At 45.4% G+C, this 22,633-nt stretch overlaps 1 protein-coding gene across 4 annotated transcripts in view; it reads left to right on the forward strand.

The window, feature by feature from the left end:
* Nucleotides 1-22,633, forward strand: part of LOC142311971 (uncharacterized) — a 240,593-nt gene that overhangs the window by 84,401 nt on the left and 133,559 nt on the right. For 2 of the 4 annotated variants that reach the window (XM_075350834.1, XM_075350836.1), the window contains exon 2: nt 2,530-2,642. The exons of the other annotated variants lie outside the window; for them this stretch is intronic. The gene's annotated coding sequence lies outside the window, so the exon portion shown is untranslated. The remainder of the gene's footprint in view (nt 1-2,529; nt 2,643-22,633) is intronic. 4 annotated transcript variants of the gene reach the window in all.

Here is a 22,633-nt window from a genome sequence, read left to right on the forward strand (position 1 = left end):
GTGATTGGTTACTATAGTAACAAAGGACAGTGTTAGTATAAGAGGTAATAAGATGTCAGTGGGGAGACGGATAGAGAGAGACAGACAGGGAAAGAAAAGAGACGGAAAGCTAGAGACAGACAGAGACAGACGGTGAACGAGACAGACGGTGAACGAGACAGTGCGGAAATGAAAGCCACCTCACAGACCTGCATCATGCTAGTAGTGACATAGCCATGCTGTGATGTATGACAGCATGACCAAAATATCATGTAGCCCAAGGAAAAAATAGTGGTCAAGATTTTTCACAAAAATCTGCAGTAACTATATTTTATTGTAGATGATGATTATTATTATTATTATCGCACTATTTCTTGCTTGCTGCTACACAGTGCAGATATGTGAATCCTCACATCACATGCAGCAGACACAGTTGTCGACAGTCAGAATGAATGGTCATGTGACCACTCGTATGCAATCTGCACACTCCACATTCGGAGCCCAATGTGTCAATTCCTATAGTGACACATGGAGGGATAAGCCTGGAGAATCTATGTGCATATATATGTATACACATAACTATATGACACAAACCACGCACACACATGTACCATACATACATGGCGTATGTATCTACTATAGACTCACATTGGGTGCTATATATAGTCTGCCTTACACAGTATTCATTTATCTATAAGGGGTGAGGAACATGTAACAACTCTGTTACCATTGTTGATGGGATGTGAGCTGATTGCTTTGTCACAGATGAGAGAAGCTGGATCTCTGTCACATGCTGAGAGGTCAGGTGCTGGGCAGAATACTGACAGCCAATGAGTGTGCAGAGGGAGGGCAGGGGGCGTTTCTGGACACTGAGGCCGGGCAGGGGGCGTTTCTGGACAGTGAGGCCGGGCAGGGGGCGTTTCTGGACAGTGAGGCCGGGCAGGGGGCGTTTCTGGACAGTGAGGCCGGGCAGGGGGCGTTTCTGGACACTGAGGCCGGGCAGGGGGTGGGGCTGGACACTGAGGCCGGGCAGGGGGTGGGGCTGGACACTGAGGCCGGGCAGGGGGTGGGGCTGGACACTGAGGCCGGGCAGGGAGTGGGGCTGGACACTGAGGCCGGGCAGGGGGCGTTTCTGGACACTGAGGCCGGGCAGGGGGCGTTTCTGGACACTGAGGCCGGGCAGGGGGCGTTTCTGGACACTGAGGCTGGGCAGGGGGCGTTTCTGGACACTGAGGCCGGGCAGGGGGCGTTTCTGGACACTGAGGCTGGGTGGTGCCAGCTCTGACTGAGGTTTGGCAACCAAGAATACAGGAAATTGTCATGTTTGTTGGAGCTGAATGTAAACAAGAGCTGCAGAGAATAAAGGGTGAATTCAAGAGGAACAAAAGTTAGAAAACAAAAAATAACAATGTAGGTGTGATTTATATGACAATACAGCACAGATTAGCTTACAATTTTTTTTGGAGTGTATGTCGGATAACTCCTTTAATAATATATATATATATATATATATATATATATATATATATATATATATATATATATATATATATATATATATATATATATATATATATGTGTGTGTATATATATTTTCTATATATAGATATATATATATATTATATATAATTTTATATATATATATATATATATATATATATATATAAAAAATAATATATAATATATACATATACCGTATATGTATATAAATATAATATACTGGATATGTATATGATATATATTATATATATATTATATATAATATATATCTATATATATATATCTCCGAATTCCCTGCCTCACCAGCTTTGATAGCAGCTGTTTCTGTGCTAATTAGGCCTGTAACTAGTTGCAGGGGCCATTGTTTCCCCAGACTGCTGAAGTTGGCCATCTTTCCATGCCATCCCACCTCTGTGGGCATAATAACATGATTTCCACAAGTCGGTGTCACCGCTAGCTCCTGGAAATTTTGTGCATACGCGCCGCTGTGCTCACTCACCCACACGTCCCGGCAACAGAGAGGTGCACTGAGCATGGTCAGAGGTGCAGAAGCTGTTCCTCCGATCATGTACAGTGCGCCTCTCTGAAGCTGGGACGTGTACACCCAACTTCAGATGAGGCTCAATGTGAGAGAACACAGCGGCGCATGCGCAAAATTTCCAGGGGCTGACGATGACGCCGGCTTGTGGAAATCATGTTATTATGTCCACAGGGGTGTGATAGCATGGAAAAAGGGCCAACTAGTCTAAGGAAACAATGCCCCTGCGACTAATCATAGACCTAATTAGCATAGAAACAGCTTAGTTTATAAATCTTCTTTTTTAAACATTCATTTTAGTGAATAACATTACACAGGGCTGGTGAGGCAGGGAATTTTAACATAAAGACATGAATGCTGCTGGAGGGCATAGAGGACCTAACAGCAGGTTTCCTTTAAAATGAGTTGGATGGTGTGTGGCTCATTGTATAAAGTCTGGTGCATATTTATATTCAGGGGCACAGTGTGGGGTAAATGTATGTATACAATATATGTGACCTTGTTATTTTCAGGGCTGCAGTGATCAATGTGACAAGAAGAGTAGTAGCTGTAAGATGGCGACATGAAGGTCTGACCAGATGGAGAAGAGACAACAGAAAATAACTTACCAGATGAGACGTTAGCGGTAAGTAACAGTCTGAAAATATTTATTCTGTACTGCTTGACTTGGAGTATTGCTGTTGTTTGTTAAATCCGTTAGGCCACATTATCATATTTGTGTGACATTTCCGTGTGTTGCCAGACTTTTTTATCAGACGACACGCGGACCCCTAGAGTTTCATAGATGCATTCACATATCTGTGAAAATCACAGCTCTGAGAATGAGATCTGCGACACTCGGAGCATGTGATGTTCTGATCTTATTATGAGGAATAGGACAAACTCCATAGGTCAGTGCACTGTCCGAGAAAAAACGTCAGGCAGCACACTGACACTGCACACGAATGCAGGATGCAACCTCATTATTTAGTATACTCACTATGTAAAGCGCCCTCCTTAAGTACATCGTTTCTCCTTTTATTATGTATAACACTGTCCCTTATTAGCATCCTCGCTAGTTATGTATGGTGCTGTCCTTTATTATATAGTGTCCTCTCTTTTTCTTTATAGCACCATCTCCTATATAGCATATTCTCGTTATTTGTGTTATTCACAGCTCCCTCTCTTTATTATATAATCCTCTCTTGTTAGATATAAATTGACTGCTATCCATCAGAAAAGAAGCTTTACCATGTTCCACCAACAATCATGTCATTTTATATCTAACAAGAGAGGAAACTATGAAATAAAGACAGAGCTCTATAAATAACAAAAATGACAAGAGAATTCAATATGTAAGGAATTGTGCTGTACATAACAAAAGAGGGCACTATGTAATATATATGTATTTTACATACATATAAATCTGCAGCTTTGTCACCATAAAAAAGGGAGGCCCAGGCACAATTTCTTGTACCGCTTTCAGTGTCCGCTCCTGTGCTGGAGGCAGGGGCAGAGCAGGGCTTAGCGTGCAGCAGAGTGATGAGGTCATCACACTGCTGCAGGAAAGCAGAGCCGTGGAGGTGGTGAGGACTCGGCAACTGGCGGAGACAGGTTTTCGCTCTGTGAGCCGAAGACAAGTGTGGGACGATAGTTGGGGGTGTTGGAGGGGCCGACGACCCCGGTCGCTGCCTTGCTCAAGCTGGATGTGCGTTCGAGGGTGCATATCCAGCTGAAATGCATCGTGGCTCAGAGAGGACGCCGTGCGACTTGGGAGCCGGGGAGGGTGAGTAAAATATATATTAAATAAATATATATACTGTATATATATATATATATATATATATATATAATATATGTTTTTCGAAGAGTAGTGGCAGACTGTGGAAAGTTTGCGGGGTGGAAGCAGAGCAGGGATGGAGCCTGGGCGGAGTCTCAATGGGTCCCCATAATTTTGCCAGTATGGGGGCCTGAAATTCCTAGTGGCGGCCCTGCAGCCAGGTAATCCACGCTAAGCACCAGCATAGGTACCCCTCAATACTCTGATGCAGCTTGGACATTGAGAACCTAGGGGAATCAGGTTACAACCACTGAGCACACAGCATCACCTCTCTGCAGGCTGACACAGAAGACAGATAACAAGTGTCAGTGAATGAACATTTTAACTCCTACCTGGGGCACAAATAATCATGTATTAAGCAAAATTCTCCTGACTTACAAACATGTCACCAAGGTGAACTTTTAAATAAAGAAAGAAAAGTATAATTTTATAAGACCAACTGTTTGTGAACATTAACGAAGTCCACTGTACACATAGTGGATGGTAGCCACCGGCTGGGGCTCTATCCAGATTGTCATGACATATTGCCAAATATCGTGTGATCATTTTATGCATATTTGTTTAATTTAAATTTATCCTGAATATTTTACCAATATCCTGACCTAACAAAAGTGTTTTAGCCTTTCTGTTTTAATAAAAATCCCTAAATATACCATGACTAGTGCAGATTGGTTAATAATAATTACTAGCTGTAGTACCCGGGCGTTGCCCGGGATAGTAACTGTCTCTTTGTCTCTCTCCCAGTCTGTTTGTCTGTGTCTGTCTGTCTATCTCTTTCTGTCTGTGTGTCTGTCTCTGTCTGTGTGTGTGGCTCTGTCTGTGTGTCTGTCTCTTTCCCTCTCTGTCTGTGTATCAGTCTCTATCCATGTCTGTCTGTGTATTTCTCTGTCTGTCTGTCTCTGTATCAGTCTCTCAGTTTGTCTCTATCACTGTGTCTGTCTCTTTTCCCCTCTGTCTCTTTTCCGCTCTGTCTCTTTCCCCCTCTGTCTCTTTCCCCCTCTGTCTCTTTCCCCCTCTGTCTCTTTCCCCCTCTCTCATTTCCCCTTCTGTCTCTTTCCCCTTCTGTCTCTTTCCCCTTCTGTCTCTTTCCCCCTCTGTCTCTTTTCCCCCTCTGTCTCTTTTCCCCCTCTGTCTCTTTTCCCGCTCTGTCTCTTTTCCCCCTCTGTCTTTCTCCCTCCTCTGTCTCTTTCCCCACTCTGTCTCTTTCCCCCTTTGTGTCTTCCCCCTCTGTCTCTTTCCCCACTCTGTCTCTTTCCCCCTTTGTGTCTTTCCCCCTCTGTCTCTTTCCCCCTCTGTCTCTTTTCCCCCTCTGTCTTTCTCCCTCCTCTGTCTATTTCCCCACTCTGTCTCTTTCCCCCTTTGTGTCTTCCCCCTCTGTCTCTTTCCCCACTCTGTCTCTTTCCCCCTTTGTGTCTTTCCCCCTCTGTCTCTTTCCCCCTCTGTCTCTTTCCCCCTCTGTCTCTTTCCCCCTCTGTCTCTTTCCCCCCTCTGTCTCTTTCCCCCTCTGTCTCTTTCCCCCTCTGTCTCTTTCCCCCTCTGTCTCTTTCCCCCTCTGTCTCTTTCCCCCTCTGTCTCTTTTCCCCCCCTCTGTCTCTTTTCCCCCCTCTGTCTCTTTCCCCACTCTGTCTCTTTCCCCCTTTGTGTCTTCCCCCTCTGTCTCTTTCCCCACTCTGTCTCTTTCCCCCTTTGTGTCTTTCCCCCTCTGTCTCTTTCCCCCTCTGTCTCTTTCCCCCTCTGTCTCTTTCCCCCTCTGTCTCTTTCCCCCTCTGTCTCTTTCCCCCTCTGTCTCTTTCCCCCTCTGTCTCTTTCCCCCTCTGTCTCTTTTCCCCCCTCTGTCTCTTTCCCCCCCCTCTGTCTCTTTTCCCCCCTCTGTCTCTTTCCCCACTCTGTCTCTTTCCCCCTCTGTGTCTTCCCCCTCTGTCTCTTTCCCCACTCTGTCTCTTTCCCCCTCTGTCTCTTTCCCCCTCTGTCTCTTTTCCCCCCTCTGTCTCTTTTCCCCCCTCTGTCTCTTTTCCCCCTCTGTCTCTTTCCCCCTCTGTCTCTTTCCCCCTCTGTCTCTTTCATCCTCTGTCTCTTTCCTCCTCTGTCTCTTCCCCCCTCTGTCTCTTTTCCTCCTCTGTCTCTAGATATTAACTGTCTCTTTGTCTCTCTCCCAGTCTGTTTGTCTGTGTCTGTCTGTCTATCTCTTTCTGTCTGTGTGTCTGTCTCTGTCTGTGTGTGTGGCTCTGTCTGTGTGTCTGTCTCTTTCCCTCTCTGTCTGTGTATCAGTCTCTATCCATGTCTGTCTGTGTATTTCTCTGTCTGTCTGTCTCTGTATCAGTCTCTCAGTTTGTCTCTATCACTGTGTCTGTCTCTTTTCCCCTCTGTCTCTTTTCCGCTCTGTCTCTTTCCCCCTCTGTCTATTTCCCCCTCTGTCTCTTTCCCCCTCTGTCTCTTTCCCCCTCTGTCTCTTTCCCCCTCTGTCTCTTTCCCCCTCTGTCTCTTTTCCCCTTCTGTCTCTTTTCCCCTTCTGTCTCTTTCCCCTTCTGTCTCTTTCCCCTTCTGTCTCTTTCCCACTCTGTCTCTTTTCCCCCTCTGTCTCTCTCCCCCTTTGTGTCTTCCCCCTCTGTCTCTTTCCCGACTCTGTCTCTTTCCCCCTTTGTGTCTTTCTCCCTCTGTCTCTTTCCCCCTCTGTCTCTTTCCCCCTCTGTCTCTTTCCCCCTCTGTCTCTTTCCCCCTCTGTCTCTTTCCCACTCTGTCTCTTTCCCCCTCTGTCTCTTTTCCCCCCTCTGTCTCTTTTCCCCCCTCTGTCTCTTTTCCCCCCTCTGTCTCTTTCCCCACTCTGTCTCTTTCCCCCTTTGTGTCTTTCCCCCTCTGTCTCTTTCCCCTCTGTCTCTTTCCCCCTCTGTCTCTTTCCCCCTCTGTCTCTTTTTCCCCCCCTCTGTCTCTTTTCCCCCCTCTGTCTCTTTCCCCCTCTGTCTCTTTCCCCCTCTGTCTCTTTCCCCCTCTGTCTCTTTCCCCCTCTGTCTCTTTCCCCCTCTGTCTCTTCCCCCTCTGTCTCTTTTCCTCCTCTGTCTCTTTTCCCTTCTGTCTCTTTCCCCCTCTGTCTCTTTTCTCTCTCTGTCTATCTGTCTCTTTGACTGTCTCTCTGTCTCTTTCCCTGTCTGTGAATCTCTGTCTGTGCTTATGTCTGTCTGTCTCTATCTATCCGTCTCCCCACCAACATCTTATTACCTCACACATAAGCTTCTTATACTAACAATTTATTTTGTTCCTATAGCAACAAATCACAACTCCTATTAATAACCTGTAGCTCCTGTCTTCATTGACTGTAATTGAGACAGGATTTTTGGAGAGTAACTGTAAAGCGCGGGGTTAAATTTTCCTGTCAAAACATAGTCTATGACGTTCCCTGAGTCACATGGGGTGTCTGTGCTAAATTTTGTGATTGTAAATGCGGATTCCTTTAGCGGAGACACACACACACACACACACACACACACACACACACACACACACACACACACACACACACACACACACATACATACATACATACATACATACATACATACATACATACATACATACATACATACATACATACATACACTAAGCTTTATATATTAGATTAATATTATCTGTTGGAATATTTTATCAAAACTACACTAAGCAGCCCAGTCAGTGAAAAACAACTGGAATCAGGATATCTGCCCCTGCAGTATGCTGCTCTTAGAATAGGTCGCAAAATACTGGTGACAGACTCCCTTTAACCTCTTCACGACTCGTACTGGAACGTACTGTCAAGGGAGGAATTTTGGGTCAAGACTGCTAATGGAGTCTTCATTTAGGATCCAGAGACGGTGCCCCATTAATGCTGTATACCAGTGCCAATATATATATCAATGTATATAAGACAAAGAACACAGACATGCTCTCTTTTCAGCCAGCATCACCAACTGACTCGTATAATACGATAGATCCAATTATACAGTAAGTAAGCATAAATAACCTTGAAACTAACGAAGGAGTGCGTTCACTCCCCAATTTCTCACATCACTCCGGCCCTCCCGTACATTCCTTTTGTGTGAACATTACTGATAAGAGTTTATAACTTCACATTCTGGCTTCATCATCTTTAGTTAACTCCTTCATGATTATACAACTTTGAATTATACTATAGGTCTGTGCAATTGCTACACAGACAGACAGATAATTTTGCATCTACATCTACATTTTGATTTAGTTATATACACAGATATTCTTATTACGTTTGAACAAACAAGCTATAGCTCAGTGCCACCTCCACAGTCCCCCCTTTAATAAAATATCTGTGAATATTATTAACCTTTAAATTTAAAAATTTTCCCCATTTAGATATATTTTATTATTTGGGACTTATTTGTGACCTACTGCCCTTGGGACTTTAATTATATCTATATCTATATATGCGGGCTTTCTATGGGATTGTTGTTTAATTTAACACTACAGGCTTTAGCTCCCCCCTTAAATACTTATTTTTATTTATTAAACATAACTCTATGATTTATAGGGGCTATTAGAATTGGCGTTATTACTCTCATTAGGGCACATTATCCTGATTAAGAAAAATTGAATCTAAACCTTATTTAAAAATTAGCACATAATAAAAAAAACACAAAAGGACATTTGGAAATTGTCCATGGTTCTTCTTTCCGGATATGAAACAAAAAGGAGGATGCTTAGTCAGTGCTAGTCCACTTAGGGCCACGTTGTGAACCTGGATAATCTGCTCTTGATAAAAAAAACAACAAAACATGATGAGGCTTCATGTGAACAGTTTGTGGTGCAGACTTGGAAAAACCTTCTGGGATAATGGGTAGAATAGCGGCCGCTTTCTGCTTCGGTTGTGTCGCGTCCATTGGTTTTTGAGATGTGACGTCAACTCGCGTGTCACTGCCAGTGCTCAGCAGACTAGGCCGGGGAGACATCAGCCTGATGGGATAGGCTCTTCTAAAACTTTTCCTGAGATGAGAAAATCCATAGCTAGCATTTTGTATTAAGGAAAATCACTGAAATTTGTAGGAAACAAAAACATTTGTAAATGGTTAGATTACATTAACCAAACCACATTTTTTGGGTCTATGAAATGGCTGAATTAAGTATTTTCGACTACTCAATTCGTACCCTCAACAGTCCCCCTTGACTTACTTCTGCTATTTCCAAATACTAAGGGTACTGTGTTCCCTTAGGAAAAGAGGAAGAAAGATCTGTTTGGAAATCCTGCCTGACTGAACGTTGAGGCATGGGTGGAGAGAGAAATGGGATTTCTTCACCGGTTTGAGACCAAGGACCCCTAGGCGAGTCCTCACCCTTTGTAGTTGGACTTTCCCATGTCTCAAGGTTCTCTAAATCCTCTCTTCTAACTGTTTCGGCAATGATGGTTTGGGACTGTACAGGTTTTTTGTAAAGGATAAATATGAGCAGGACGCTCAGTGCAGCTTCGGTGGATCGACCCTTCTGCAATGCGGGGCGTGAATCTATGTTGTCCTGCCGTTGAGCTTTATCGAAATTTCTGTGTCCTTTTAGGATTAATCAATCTCCTGACCGAAAACCATAAACTACTAACTCTGATTTAGGATCTGGAATTAGAAAATACACATGTTTATTTCTCTAATTAGTCAATCATATGAAAATTATACGTGGTTTGCGCTAGACCAAAGAAAAACATTTTACATTGGAACCTGTTTATTATTAAAGAGAAACACAACACACACTAAAGAGAAACAAAACACGCACTAAAGAGAAACAAAACACGCATTGATTTACAACTTATCAGTTTGGGGTTTTTTTTTTACATACCACTTGCATTATGTGGATTTTCAGCAATGACATCGTTTTCTGCACTGGAAAGTCTCTGACCAGACCTGGAAAGAAATCTACACAACACACACAGACTTGCATACAACGTGCTTATGATAAACATCTATAATCAGTTTGCAGTCTCTAAGAATGGGTAGAGCAGGTGCAGAGTGTTTCTACGGACTCTTTACAGTTTTTCCTCATTGTTTTAAAAACGTGCTCCACAAGACCGGGTGAGTTTATCTACCTGGGTACTGAACCCTGGCGTCACCAAAGCGCACACTGATATCCAACTTTCACAGATATTAGTCTATGTTACTTTGGCCATCATTAAGAAGAGATCTCATGGCAGAGAAAGCTTACCGCCCTTCATCCACAGACCTTCCTCAGTCAGCCGGCTCCCTGCGTCTCGCACTCCACTCCTTATTGGTTCACTTGATCCTGTAGGGATTTAAGAACACAAGGAGTGACAGAAGTCACTGACGTGACCGGTGTCACCTGAGGCATGGTCTTTATTCATGGTAAAGGACTCCTCAACTCTAGGCCCGTTCACTGCTTCTTGGTCCGCTGCACCTGTGCGGGGATCTCCATCCGATTCCATCAGCTCAGATCTAGACTTTCTTTTTGGCGTACCTAGCTTATTTGACAACAGGAAAGATCTACATCCTACATACACATTTTGACTATCTTACCTGCCTCTGCTCCACCCATCTAGAGAGGCACTTACATCACTTCCTTCTGTACCGATAGAAGGGGAGGGAGTGGCCTAAATTTAGACTACCTCATGTTGTGTAAACTGTAGCATATCCAGTGCAGAATCGACCACCATCTGATTTCATCTATAAAAACAAAAACTAAAAAAAATATAGATTAGATCATTCCTATAACAGACATATATTCCTACATTCATAATAATTAGTGATGAGCGAGTATGCTTGTTACTACTCGGTACTCGCACTAAGTATCACTGTACTCGGGCTACTCGGCGGGTACCGAGTAATTTTGCAATACTCGTGCTTTACTCGTGGTCTTCATCCCTGCATGTTGGCGCTCTTTTGAGAGCCAGCCCTCATGCAGGGATTGGCTGGCAGACCACTGCAATGCCACAGCCCTGTTAGTTGTGGAATTGCAGTGATTGGCCGGCCCGCACAGCGTGACCGAGCCTTTATACCGGCGGGCGCGCTGTGCTCTGTACACAGCCATCTCATATTCCCTGCTTTCCACGCCCACAGGCGCCTATGATTGGTTGCAGTGAGACACGCCCCCACGCTGAGTGACAGGTGTCACACTGCACCCAATCACAGCAGCCGGTGGGCGGGTCTATACTGTGCAGTAAAATAAATAAATAAATAATTAAAAAAAACGGCGTGCGGTCCCCCCAATTTTAATACCAGCCAGATAATGCCATACAGCTGAAGGCTGGTATTCTCAGGATGGGGAGCTCCACGTTATGGGGAGCCCCCCACCCTAACAATATCAGTCAGCAGCTGCCCAGAATTGCCGCATACATTATATGCGACAGTTCTGGGGCTGTACCCGGCTCTTCCCGATTTACCCTAGTGCGTTGGCAAATCGGGGTAATAAGGAGTTAATGGCAGCCCATAGCTGCCACTAAATCCTAGATTAATCATGTCAGGCGTCTCCCCGAGATTCCTTCCATGATTAATCTGTAAATTACAGTTAAAAAACACACACACCCGAAAAATCCTTTATTAGAAATAAAAAACACTAACAAAGTCCCTCATTACCAATTTATTAACCCCGACAAACCCTCCATGTCCGGCGTACTCCACGGACTCCGGCGTCGCGTCCAGCTCTGCTGCATGGAAGTGACAGGAGCTGCAGAAGACACCGCCGCTCCGGTCACCTCCACGCAGCTAATGAAGGGAATAGCGCGATCAGCTGCTGTCAGTCAGGTAACTCCCGGCCACCGCTGCCGCGATTAACCTCAGTGACAGCAGCTGATCGCTATACTCACCTCAGTTGGTGCATGGAGCTGACTGGAGCGGCGGTGAGTAGCGCGATCAGCTGAGCTGTCACTGAGGTTACCCGCGGCCACCGCTGCATCCACCGCTGGATCCAGGTAACCTCAGTGACAGCTCAGCTGATCGCTATACTCATCTCATTAGCTGCGTGGAGGTGACCGGAGCGGCGGTGTATTCTGCAGCTCCTGTCACTTCCATGCAGCAGAGCTGGACGCGACGCTGGAGGACTGTGGAGTACGCCGGACATGGAGGGTTTGTCGGGGTTAATAAATTGGTAATGAGGGACTTTGTTAGTGTTTTTTATTTCTAATAAAGGATTTTTCGGGTGTGTGTGTTTTTTAACTGTAATTTACAGATTAATCATGGAAGGAATCTCGGGGAGACACCTGACATGATTAATCTAGGATTTAGTGGCAGCTATGGGCTGCCATTAACTCCTTATTACCCCGATTTGCCAACGCACTAGGGTAAATCGGGAAGAGCCGGGTACAGTCCAAGAACTGTCGCATATAATGTATGCGGCAATTCTGGGCGGCTGCTGACTGATATTGTTAGGGTGGGGGGCTCCCCATAACGTGGAGCTCCCCATCCTGAGAATACCAGCCTTCAGCCGTATGGCTTTATCTGGCTGGTATTAAAATTGGGGGGACAGCACGCCGTTTTTTTTAATTATTTAATTATTTATTTCACTGCACAGTATACACACACCGGCTGCTGTGATTGGGTGCAGTGAGACAGCTGTCACTCAGTGTGGGAGCGTGTCTCACTGCAACCAATCATAGGCGCCGAAAAGCAGGAAAGCAGAGAATACGAGATTGATTAATGAGCGGCCGGCTTTTTCAAAAGAGGAAAAGCCACCGGAGTTTGAACAGCCGTGCAGCGCCGCGGCAGTGATCGGGGAACGGTAAGTAAGAGAGAGGGGGGGGAACTGACCGACAGACTGTGAGAGGGGGACAGACAAGACAGAGAGAGACAGACCGACGGGAGATAGAATGAAAAAAAAAATGACCGACATCGTTAGTAAAAAGCACAAAACGTGCGTTTTGGACATCGGAGTGCCACACAAGGTTTTCACGTAAAATCTTTCATGTATTAATCTCAAAAAGTAACATACACCAGCTCTATCTCACTATTGGGTATGTGCCCTTAACATTTCCGCCATGAAAATTCATTTTGGTGTCATTTTGGAAGGTTTTCTGGTGAGTCCGTAAAAATGGCGTAAAACTTGGACAAAATTGTTCACAGCTGTGACTTTTGAGTGATAAATGCTTCAAGGGGTCTTCCCCATGCTGATGCCATGTCATTTGAGCACTCTTCTGAGACTTTTGTGACATTTTTAGGGTTTCTACATGCTGCCGGGGGGTCATTTCACAAAAATACTCGGGTCTCCCATAGGATAACATTGGGCTCGGTGCTCGGGCCGAGTACACGAGTATCTTGGGAGGCTCGGCCCGAGCTTCGAGCACCCGAGCTTTTTAGTACTCGCTCATCACTAATAATAATCCAATAAACATGACATAACTGTTGCAAAAGAAAGGTCAACTTTAAAGCCTGCTTTAAAGCCTATCCAATATATCTGCTGCTGGAAAAATGCAATAGATATCTACTTCCTCCTTTTTTATATACTACTGTGGCAAAATATATAGGTCTATAACAGTAAACAATATGATTAACCAATAAATAAATATAACTTATACTCTACTGGGAAATTTTGAAACCTTACAACAGGGTTCATAGATATTCTGTATTTACAAAAGAAAAGGAAAGTAATTAATATTGGCATTTTGTATGCAAAAATAATAGAAAACAAAAACATAACCATAAAAACAAAAAAACTTAATTTGTATATTTTAAAAAATATACTTTTCCCTGCAAAATTAATTCAATTATTTAAATAGCAGCAGAATACTATTGATAATCTCCTATGAAATTTTGAACTTTAAGGATTAAACAAAATCCACTCCACCATCCGGAAAAAGCACTTGTTAGTACATAAAACAGAAACTGCTTTGTAAATCTGCTGAAACTATTTTTTTTTTTTTTTTTTTTTTATAACTTTTTTCTACTTCCTTATTTTTTTGTTTTTCTCTGCTCTCTACAACTTGTGATTAGCAGCAGCTTACTGATAATACTCCCACACATCCCTGCGCTGACTTATGTCCCCCCTGTCTCCTTCAGGATGCGCGATATTAGAACAGCTGGTGGGCAAAACAGATACAAGAAAAAAAAACATGGACAAAACTTTCACTATAGAAATATATAAAATATATTTCTGTACCGTGTCAGCCAGCAGAAACAAAAATACTACAGAAATATATATTATAGAAACCTTAAGATTGATGGAGTGGAATGGAGAACATCATTAAAGCGGGTAGCTTGGGATTGGAAATCACTGCAACAAAAACAAGCAGTCCGGGGCTCCCCCTGTGTCATTAGGGAAGGTTGGGGCAGACTTCTGGGTGCAGCCGGACTGTGGGCAGTATCTTGGAAAATCTCCTGGGACTGATTTAAAGGGATACTATGATACTCTGGGAAAAGGCACACCTGGCTTTAGGTAGATCATTATTGAATCTACAGGGAACACCTTTATTGTAAATTTATGTGTTGCAAGTTTTGGTTACGGTTTTGAGGGTACCTGGCCAAACACTGAGATTTGGGGGTGTGACACTTTCTTTGATAGTGACCGGGCTGACCCCAACGCCAACAATTCTGTTGCTGGCTCTGCTAGTTTTGTTGATTGGGAGCTACGTATATGGGGTTTGGGCCCTGTCGGGGCATGGGCTGTGGTGGGGGCTGCACCGGCGCGGTTGTATACACAAGGGCCAAAAACTGTCTCCTGCTTTTACTTTGGTGAGATTATCCAGGTCCTTCGAGCAGCTGAATATAACTGATGGGCCTGTAGCATCTTCCTATAAAATCGCATAGGGTTAATAATTTCGGGATCTGGCAGGCAGGGGATTAATGCCGCTGACTGGGTGGGGTTGAAAGGGACATATTTAAATGAGGGCTGTTCCTCGTCAGGTTCGGGGTAAGGCTCACTATGTGTCCTAAGGGAAAAAGGGGGATCCAAGGGGAGGGGATTCGTAATTGGGGAGTGTGACGGCAGACTGGCCAGTGAGGGGAGAGACGGAATTGCAGGTATGGGAGGGAAAAGGGGTATGGGTGTGGAAAGGGTTAAGGGATGCTGTCTAGTGACTGCAGCATCTGTGAATATCTCCGGGACGGGGAATAGAATGGGGATCAGGTTGTGGGGCAGCAACAAAACAACCTGTCGGAGGACCCACAGATCTGTCCTTAGACTCGGGTAACATATAGAAAAACACAACATCTCCTCGCTCATCCTCTTCTTTGACCTCAATATATATTTCTGATAGCAATATCTGCAATACTCTGTTAAACAATTCAGCATCAATCAACAAATACTACTCTGGAAATCTCCGGTGCACGTTACACAGCTGAACTCTCCAGCACGTGCCCCTCCCTAAGGAATGCTTACTAAATTCACTGTGAATCCTCAGCTTTCTTAACCTTGTCTTCTCCGTTCTAAACATTTTTGCTATCTTGGTGGTGTCTGGATTACACTAATATGACTATGCGGTGTAAGCGTTAAAGCCCGGCCGGAACTTAAGACTACACCTCTATACTAGCTGGCAACTCCTCAGCTATATCTATCTCAAACCTGGTCACAGATCTTTCTAAAAATTAGCCCACTGATCTTCCAAAAAATTGATCACAGATCTCGCCAAAAATTAGAGCACTGATCTTCCAGAGCTTGGTCAAAAACTAGCCCAAAACTTTAGTCACAGATCTTCCCAAAAAAATGGGTCACTGATCTTCCAAAGATTGGTCAAAAATTAGCCCAAAACTTTAGTCACAGATCTTCCCAAAAAAAATGGGTCACTGATCTTCCAAAGATTGGTCAAAAATTATTGTAATAAGGGTCCCGTGTCACGAAGGAGGGGTACAAAATGTATTCCCTCCGGACTTGATCAGCTGCACCAATATTTTTTATTGTCCTAACTCACTATCTTCGGTCACGTGAAAATCTTCCGTGTCACGGAGAAGGTCGTACAAGAATGCATATGCACATACAAACAAGTCCCGGCCTCCGGACTTGGTCAGCTGTACCAATATTTAAACGTCCTAACTCACTATCTTCGGTCTCGAGAACCCCCCCGCGTCTTTAATTACAGACCGGGGCAGTCTAACTAGCTATATCCAGCCACCACCATCTTTCCTGCCCTAACAACCGTCCTCTGGATCCCTTGTGATACTCGATCCACACCTCAGGGCTGGGATCGTGCTCTGAGCTCCAGCGGGCACTACCCCTGAGTCACAATCAGGTACCTTTTAACACCGATATGGACAAACAGCCCGTCACTCCCTCCTCTCCAAAACCAACCACAACGGTAGTGAATACACAGTATGTAACACTTACCCGTGGGGTCAGAGGTGATCAGCCTGTTTGGAGGAGAGGGAGATCTCAGTCCGCGACGTCCAAACCATCGGTATCTCCAGGTCGGTATGCGTCCTTGAAGGAGCTCCACGTTGGTGCGCCAAACTGTCAAGGGAGGAATTTTGGGTCAAGACTGCTAATGGAGTCTTCATTTAGGATCCAGAGACGGTGCCCCATTAATGCTGTATACCAGTGCCAATATATATATCAATGTATATAAGACAAAGAACACAGACATGCTCTCTTTTCAGCCAGCATCACCAACTGACTCGTATAATACGATAGATCCAATTATACAGTAAGTAAGCATAAATAACCTTGAAACTAACGAAGGAGTGCGTTCACTCCAAAATTTCTCACATCACTCCTGCCCTCCCGTACATTCCTTTTGTGTGAACATTACTGATAAGAGTTTATAACTTCACATTCTGGCTTCATCATCTTTAGTTAACTCCTTCATGATTATACAACTTTGAATTATACTATAGGTCTGTGCAATTGCTACACAGACAGACAGATAATTTTGCATCTACATCTACATTTTGATTTAGTTATATACACAGATATTCTTATTACGTTTGAACAAACAAGCTATAGCTCAGTGCCACCTCCACAGTACTAAATCATGAAGAGGTGATCACCGGCAGCTGCTGTGATGAGTCGGCAGTGAACCCTGCACATGTCTGCTGATTTAAAAGTTATGAAACAGGCCTGGACAGAAATGATGGTACCCTCCTTAACTTAATATTTTGATGCACAAACTTTTGAGGCAATCCCTGCAATCAAACGTTTCTTGTATCTGTCAATTAGACTTCTGCACCTCTCAACAGGTATTTTGGCCCACTCCTCAAGAGCAAATTGCTACAGTTGTCTCATGTTTGAAGGTTGCCTTTTCCAGGCGACATGTTTCAGCTCTTTCCAAAGATGCTCAATAGGATTTAGGTCAGGGCTCATAGAAGGCAACTTCAGAATAGTCCAGTGTTTTCCTCTTTACCATTCTTAGGTATTTTTAGCTGTCTTTGGGTCATTATCCTGTTGCAAGATCCATGACCTGCAACTGAGACCAAGATGGGCAGTGAGCCCCATAGGGGTGAACAGGCCCCATGACGATCGGGAGGGTGCAGGGTAGTAAGGGGTTAAGTGGGTTAGTTAGGACAGGGTGGTATATGGGGCCATAGGATTGGTAGAAAAGAACTGCAGGGGGGTTGGAGGAGAGCAGGAAAGGGGTGGGGGTGTCGAAGGAGGTATAAAAGGGGATGTGACCAGGTTACCTCCCTTTTGTCGTTGGAGGTTTTTGTGTCCCACCCGCCCGCCCTTATATATATTAAAAAAAAAAAAATTATAATAAAAAAAGAAATAAAGGCAAGGGTGATGGTTTTATAAAAAGAGAAAAAAAAAAAAAGTTGGATTGACAGTTTTGTTTGTTGTCACAGCGGGGTGATAGGTCCGTCAGAGAGGTTGGGAGTACCGACAGTCGGTTTGTTGGTACGAGGTCGCTCAAGGGGAGTGGCTTTGGATTAGATGGAAACTTGTGGGCGGAGGTCCTGCAGGTTCTGGGTAGGGGTAATTAACGATGGAACGTTGTTACCCCTCACCTCGGGCCGGTTGGTCATGGCCGAGGTGGTCCTCTGGGCCGGTTGGAGGTTACGGCCGGGGGGTTAAGAATGATGGTTGGCCTCTCGGACGGATCTATCGGTGGTTTGGTTATAACGGTATATAGGTATAAGGTTATGTTTAACAATGGGTGGCATGTTGAGCCACGAGTTTGGTATACATATATACGGTTAAATAAATCTGTGGCCATTCGTGCAATAAAGTCGTGGTTATCGTCTTTATTTAAGTAAATATGGAACGGGGGGAGGGGGAGTTTTGGCATTGTAACCTGCTTATCCCTTATAGATGCGTCAAGCTTTCTGACACTGGGCAGAACATTTCTCTCTAGAATCCCTTGATAGTCTTAGGGGCCCTTTGCACACAACGACATCGCAAGACGATGCTTGCGATGCCGAGCACGATAGTCCCCGCCCCCGTCGCAGCAGCGATATCTTGTGATAGCAGCCGTAGCGAACATTATTGCTACGACAGCTTCACATGGACTCACCTGCCTTGTCACATCGATCTGGCCGGCGACCCACCTCCTTATTAAGGGGGCGGGTCGTGCGGCGTCATAGCGACGTCACACGGCAGGCGGCCAATAGAAGCGGAGGGGCGGAGATGAGCGGGACGTAAACATCCCGCCCACCTCTGTCCTTCCGCATAGCCGGCGTGAGCTGCAGGACGCAGGTAGGAGATATTCGTCGCTCCTGCGGCTTCACACACAGCGATGTGTGCTGCCGCAGGAATGAGGAACAACATCGTACCTGTCGCAGCCGCGTAATTATGGAATTCCCAGACACTACACCGATGATACGATTACGACGATTTTGCGCTCGTTAATCGTATCATCTAGGATTTACACACTACGATGTCGAGTGCGACGCCGGAAGTGCGGCACTTTCGACATGACCCCTCCGACATCGCACCTGCGATGTCGTAGTGTGCAAAGTGCCCCTTAAGATTTCATTGTACCCTGCACAGATTCAAGACCCCCTGTGCCAGATGCAGCAAAGCAGCCCCAGAACATAACAGAGCCTCCTCCATGTTTCACAGTAGGGACCATGTTCTTTTCTTGATATGCTTCATTTTTCCGTCTGTGACATAGAGCTGATGTGCCTTGCCAAAAAGTTCAATTTTTGTTTCATCTCTCCATAGGACATTCTCCCAGAAGCTTTGTGGCTTGTCAACATGTAGTTTGGCAAATTCCAGTATGGCTTTTTTATGATTTGTTTCAACAATGGTGTCTGCCATGAAGTCCACTTTGGCTCAAACAATGACGGATGGTGCAATCTGACACTGATATTCCTTGAACTTGAAGTTCACCTTTAATCTCTTTAGAAGTTTTTCTGGGCACTTTTGTTACCATTTGTATTTTCCGTCTCTTTGATTTGCCATCAATTTTCCTCCTGGGACCACGTCCAGGGAGGTTGGCTACAGTCCCAAGGATCTTAAATTTCAGAATAATATGTGCAACTGTAATCACAGGAACATCAAGCTGGCATACCTGGGTAACTTAACCTTTTCTTCCTCGCAATTCAACATTCGCACGGGCACTCTCCCCTTCCGGACATCAACCACTCATCTGGCTGTAAAGACTGTGGGCCAGTGTTCTGAGGGCAGGGGCTCTGCCACTGCCTGGTAATCTTGTCCCTGGGAACCTACAGCTGCCTTGAACCATATCATCATTTCATTCCGCGGGGGCTCTACAAGAGGAGCTGCATCCATCACCCGTACACCGCCGATTTCTCCATCAGACAAATTTACCTATTGTCGCTGCAGGGGGGCTCGAATTTCTTGTTGCAGGACCCTCTGTCGCCCTGCTCCCGCAGTTTCAGAAAGCTGAAAAGCAATGTCTGACTTTTATTTTATTTTAGAGATTTCTGCTTCAAAAGCGGGGCCTTGTTCAGTGAGGACTCGATCCGGGTAACCATGGGGCCTGCAGAAATGCACTTGGAAGGCTTTGGCTGCCGTAGATCTTTAACAGGTACCACCACCATGAATCTGGAATAGTGATCCACCATCGTGAGTGCATAGGTGTAACCGCTTCGGCTTGGCGTGAGCTTGACATGGTCTAAAACGACGATTTCCAATGGCTGGTTGGTGAAGATTGGTTGTAGTGGTGCTCTCTGACTGGTGCTATCTTTTCTTCTCAATGTGCAAGGACCACTGTTTCTGCGCAAGGCTTCAATGGTGTCCCTCATTCCCACCCAGTAGAAACGACTCTTCAACAGCACCTCCAACTTCTTCCAACCAAAATGTCCAGCTCTATCATGGTACGCCTCCAGGACCACCGGCACATACGATCTGGGTATCACTATCTGGCACATTCTCTCATGTGTTTTGGGGCTAATGAGACTCCTGCACAACTTGCCTTGATGGAGGTACAGTCGACTTCTTTCTTTCCATAGTTTCTGAGCTTCTTCGGGAGCGTCGGGTTCAAGACGGGAATCGGCTTGGAGTATTAATGTTTTAATCAGTTTAATTGCCGGATCGTTGTCTTGCGCTTCTTCCCAGCCGTAATGTGGTAATGGGTTGAAGGCTGCCTCTTGTTGATTGCTGTAAGATCAAGGTTGTGCTAAGTTAGCAGGGCGATGGAAAGCAGGCAACATAACTTTTTCCAAGTTGTCTTCGTCCTTCCCATCATCAGATAAATGGGGCACTCTGGACAACGCATCCGCATTGGCGTTCTTGCGACCAGCTCGATAGTTTATAGTGAAGTCGTAGTTCGCCAGTCGGGCTACCCAACGTTGCTCCAATGCTCCACGCTTCGCCGTGTCCAGATGGGTTAAGGGGTTATTATCTGTGTACAAGGTGAATTTTGCAGAGGCCAAGTAGTGCTTAAATCTCTGTTACGGCCCAGACAAATACCAAGAACTCCAACTTGAAGGAACTATAATTCTCAGGATTCCTTTCTGTTGAGCGGCGTTTTCTGCTCTCATATGCAATCACCTTCTTCTTGCCATTCTGCACCTAGGACAAGACAGCCCCCAGTCCCACGTTGCTGGCATCCGTGTATAGCACATAAGGAAGGCCGTAATCGAGGTACGCCAGGATCTCATCTCCAGTCAGTGCTGACTTTATCTGTCTGAAGGAATCGTCTTGTTCCTCACTCCACGTGAATGGAGGACCAGAAGTCTTGCCATGCTTTGGTTGACCAACCAGGAGGTCTTGTAGTGGAGCCGTCATCTTGGTGTAGCCCTTCACGAACCTGCGGTAGTACCCCATCAGACCCAGGAACTGACTTAGCTCCTTTACGGTTTCGGGTCTTGGCCAATTCTGGATAGCCGTGATCTTCTCGGGATCTGGGGCCCCGCCCTCGGCGCTAACTACATGCCCCAGGTACTGGATCTTAGGTTTCAGCAGGTGACACTTAGATGGTTTTAACGTCATCCCATACCTGGATAGGGCTTCAAATACTTCTGCCAGATGTTCCAGGAACACAATTACGTCATCCAGGTAAAGCAGGATAGTCTCGAAGTTGCAGTGGCCCAAGCAGCATTCCATGAGTCTCTGAAATGTCCCCGGTGTATTGCACAGCCCAAAGGGCATGCTATTGAACTCGCATAACCCCATCGGGGTGACAAAGGTGGTCAATGACTCTTCAATACGGGGTGGTGAATAGGCATCCTTGTGGGTGATTTTATTAATTTGCCTGTAGTCCACGCACATTCTCATAGTCTTTCTTCTTGACCAGAACCAGTGGAGCTGCACAGGGGATACAAATGTCCATTGATGACCTCTGCCTCCTTCATGTTCCTTAACATCTCCTTGGCACATTGGTAATGAGAAGGTGGTATAGGCCTGTACCTTTCCTTAATGGGTGGGTGAGTGCCTGTAGGTATGTGATGCTGCACCCCTCTCACCCTCCCGAAGTCTAGTGGATCTATGCTAAAGACTTGCTCGTACTCCTGCACTACTCTGTAAACCCCTTGTTTCTGGTGTAGAGGCGTGGAGTCAGTACCTACATGTAATTCCTGACACCATTTCTCTGGCTGACTCTGGGAATTGTCACTGGCTGACTGATCTGGTGTGATCGAGGGTCCTACTGCCTGTATGGAATCTGTATTTACGGTGAACAATTTGTAAATAGTGGCATACCTGGGTAACTTAACCTCTTCTTCCTCGCAATTCAACACTCGCACGGGCACTCTCCCATTCCGGACATCAACTACTCATCTGAGAAGTATACTAGGCACTCCCAAGATGATTTGAAGAAATATTTATTCATGTGCGGAACAAAAACGTTTTTGGTCCTATGTGGACCTTCCTCAGTAGCACATATGTGAGGTAAAACGCTGTGTGGGCTGTCAGACGCGGAATCCACCGGCAGCCCCCATACAGTGGTAGATTCCGCGTCTGACAGCCCACACAGCGTTTTTCCTCACATATGTGCTACTGAGGAAGGTCCACATAGGACCGAAAACGTTTTTGTTACGCACATGAATAAATATTTCTTCAAATCATCTTGGGAGTGCCTTTTATACTTCTCACTGTTTGGCTTTGGAACCTGAAGTGCACCCCAATATCTCCAAGACGCATATATAGGAAGTGCCATTCTCTTCTTGCTATCAACCGCTCATCTGGCTGTCAAGACTGTGGGCCAGTGTTCAAAGGGCAGGGGCTCTACCACTGCCTGGTAATCCTGTCCCTGGGAACCTACAGCTGCCTTGCACCACATCATCATTTCACTCCGCGGGGTCGCTACAAGAGGAGCTGCATCCATCACCCGTACACCGCCGATTTCTCCACCAGACAAATTTACTTGTTGTCGCTGCAGGAGGGCTCGGATTTCTTGTTGCAGGACCCTCTGTCGCCCTGCTCCCGCAGTTTCAGAAGGCTGTTGAAGCAAGAACAACACTTCCACAATACAGTTCTCAATAACATTTGTTCCAAAAATCATTTTAGGGTTCCGGTTACTAGGGTCATTCTGCACTACTATG

Source organism: Anomaloglossus baeobatrachus, chromosome 5 (genome assembly GCF_048569485.1).
Source record: "Anomaloglossus baeobatrachus isolate aAnoBae1 chromosome 5, aAnoBae1.hap1, whole genome shotgun sequence".
In the NCBI taxonomy this organism is placed as follows: domain Eukaryota; kingdom Metazoa; phylum Chordata; class Amphibia; order Anura; family Aromobatidae; genus Anomaloglossus; species Anomaloglossus baeobatrachus.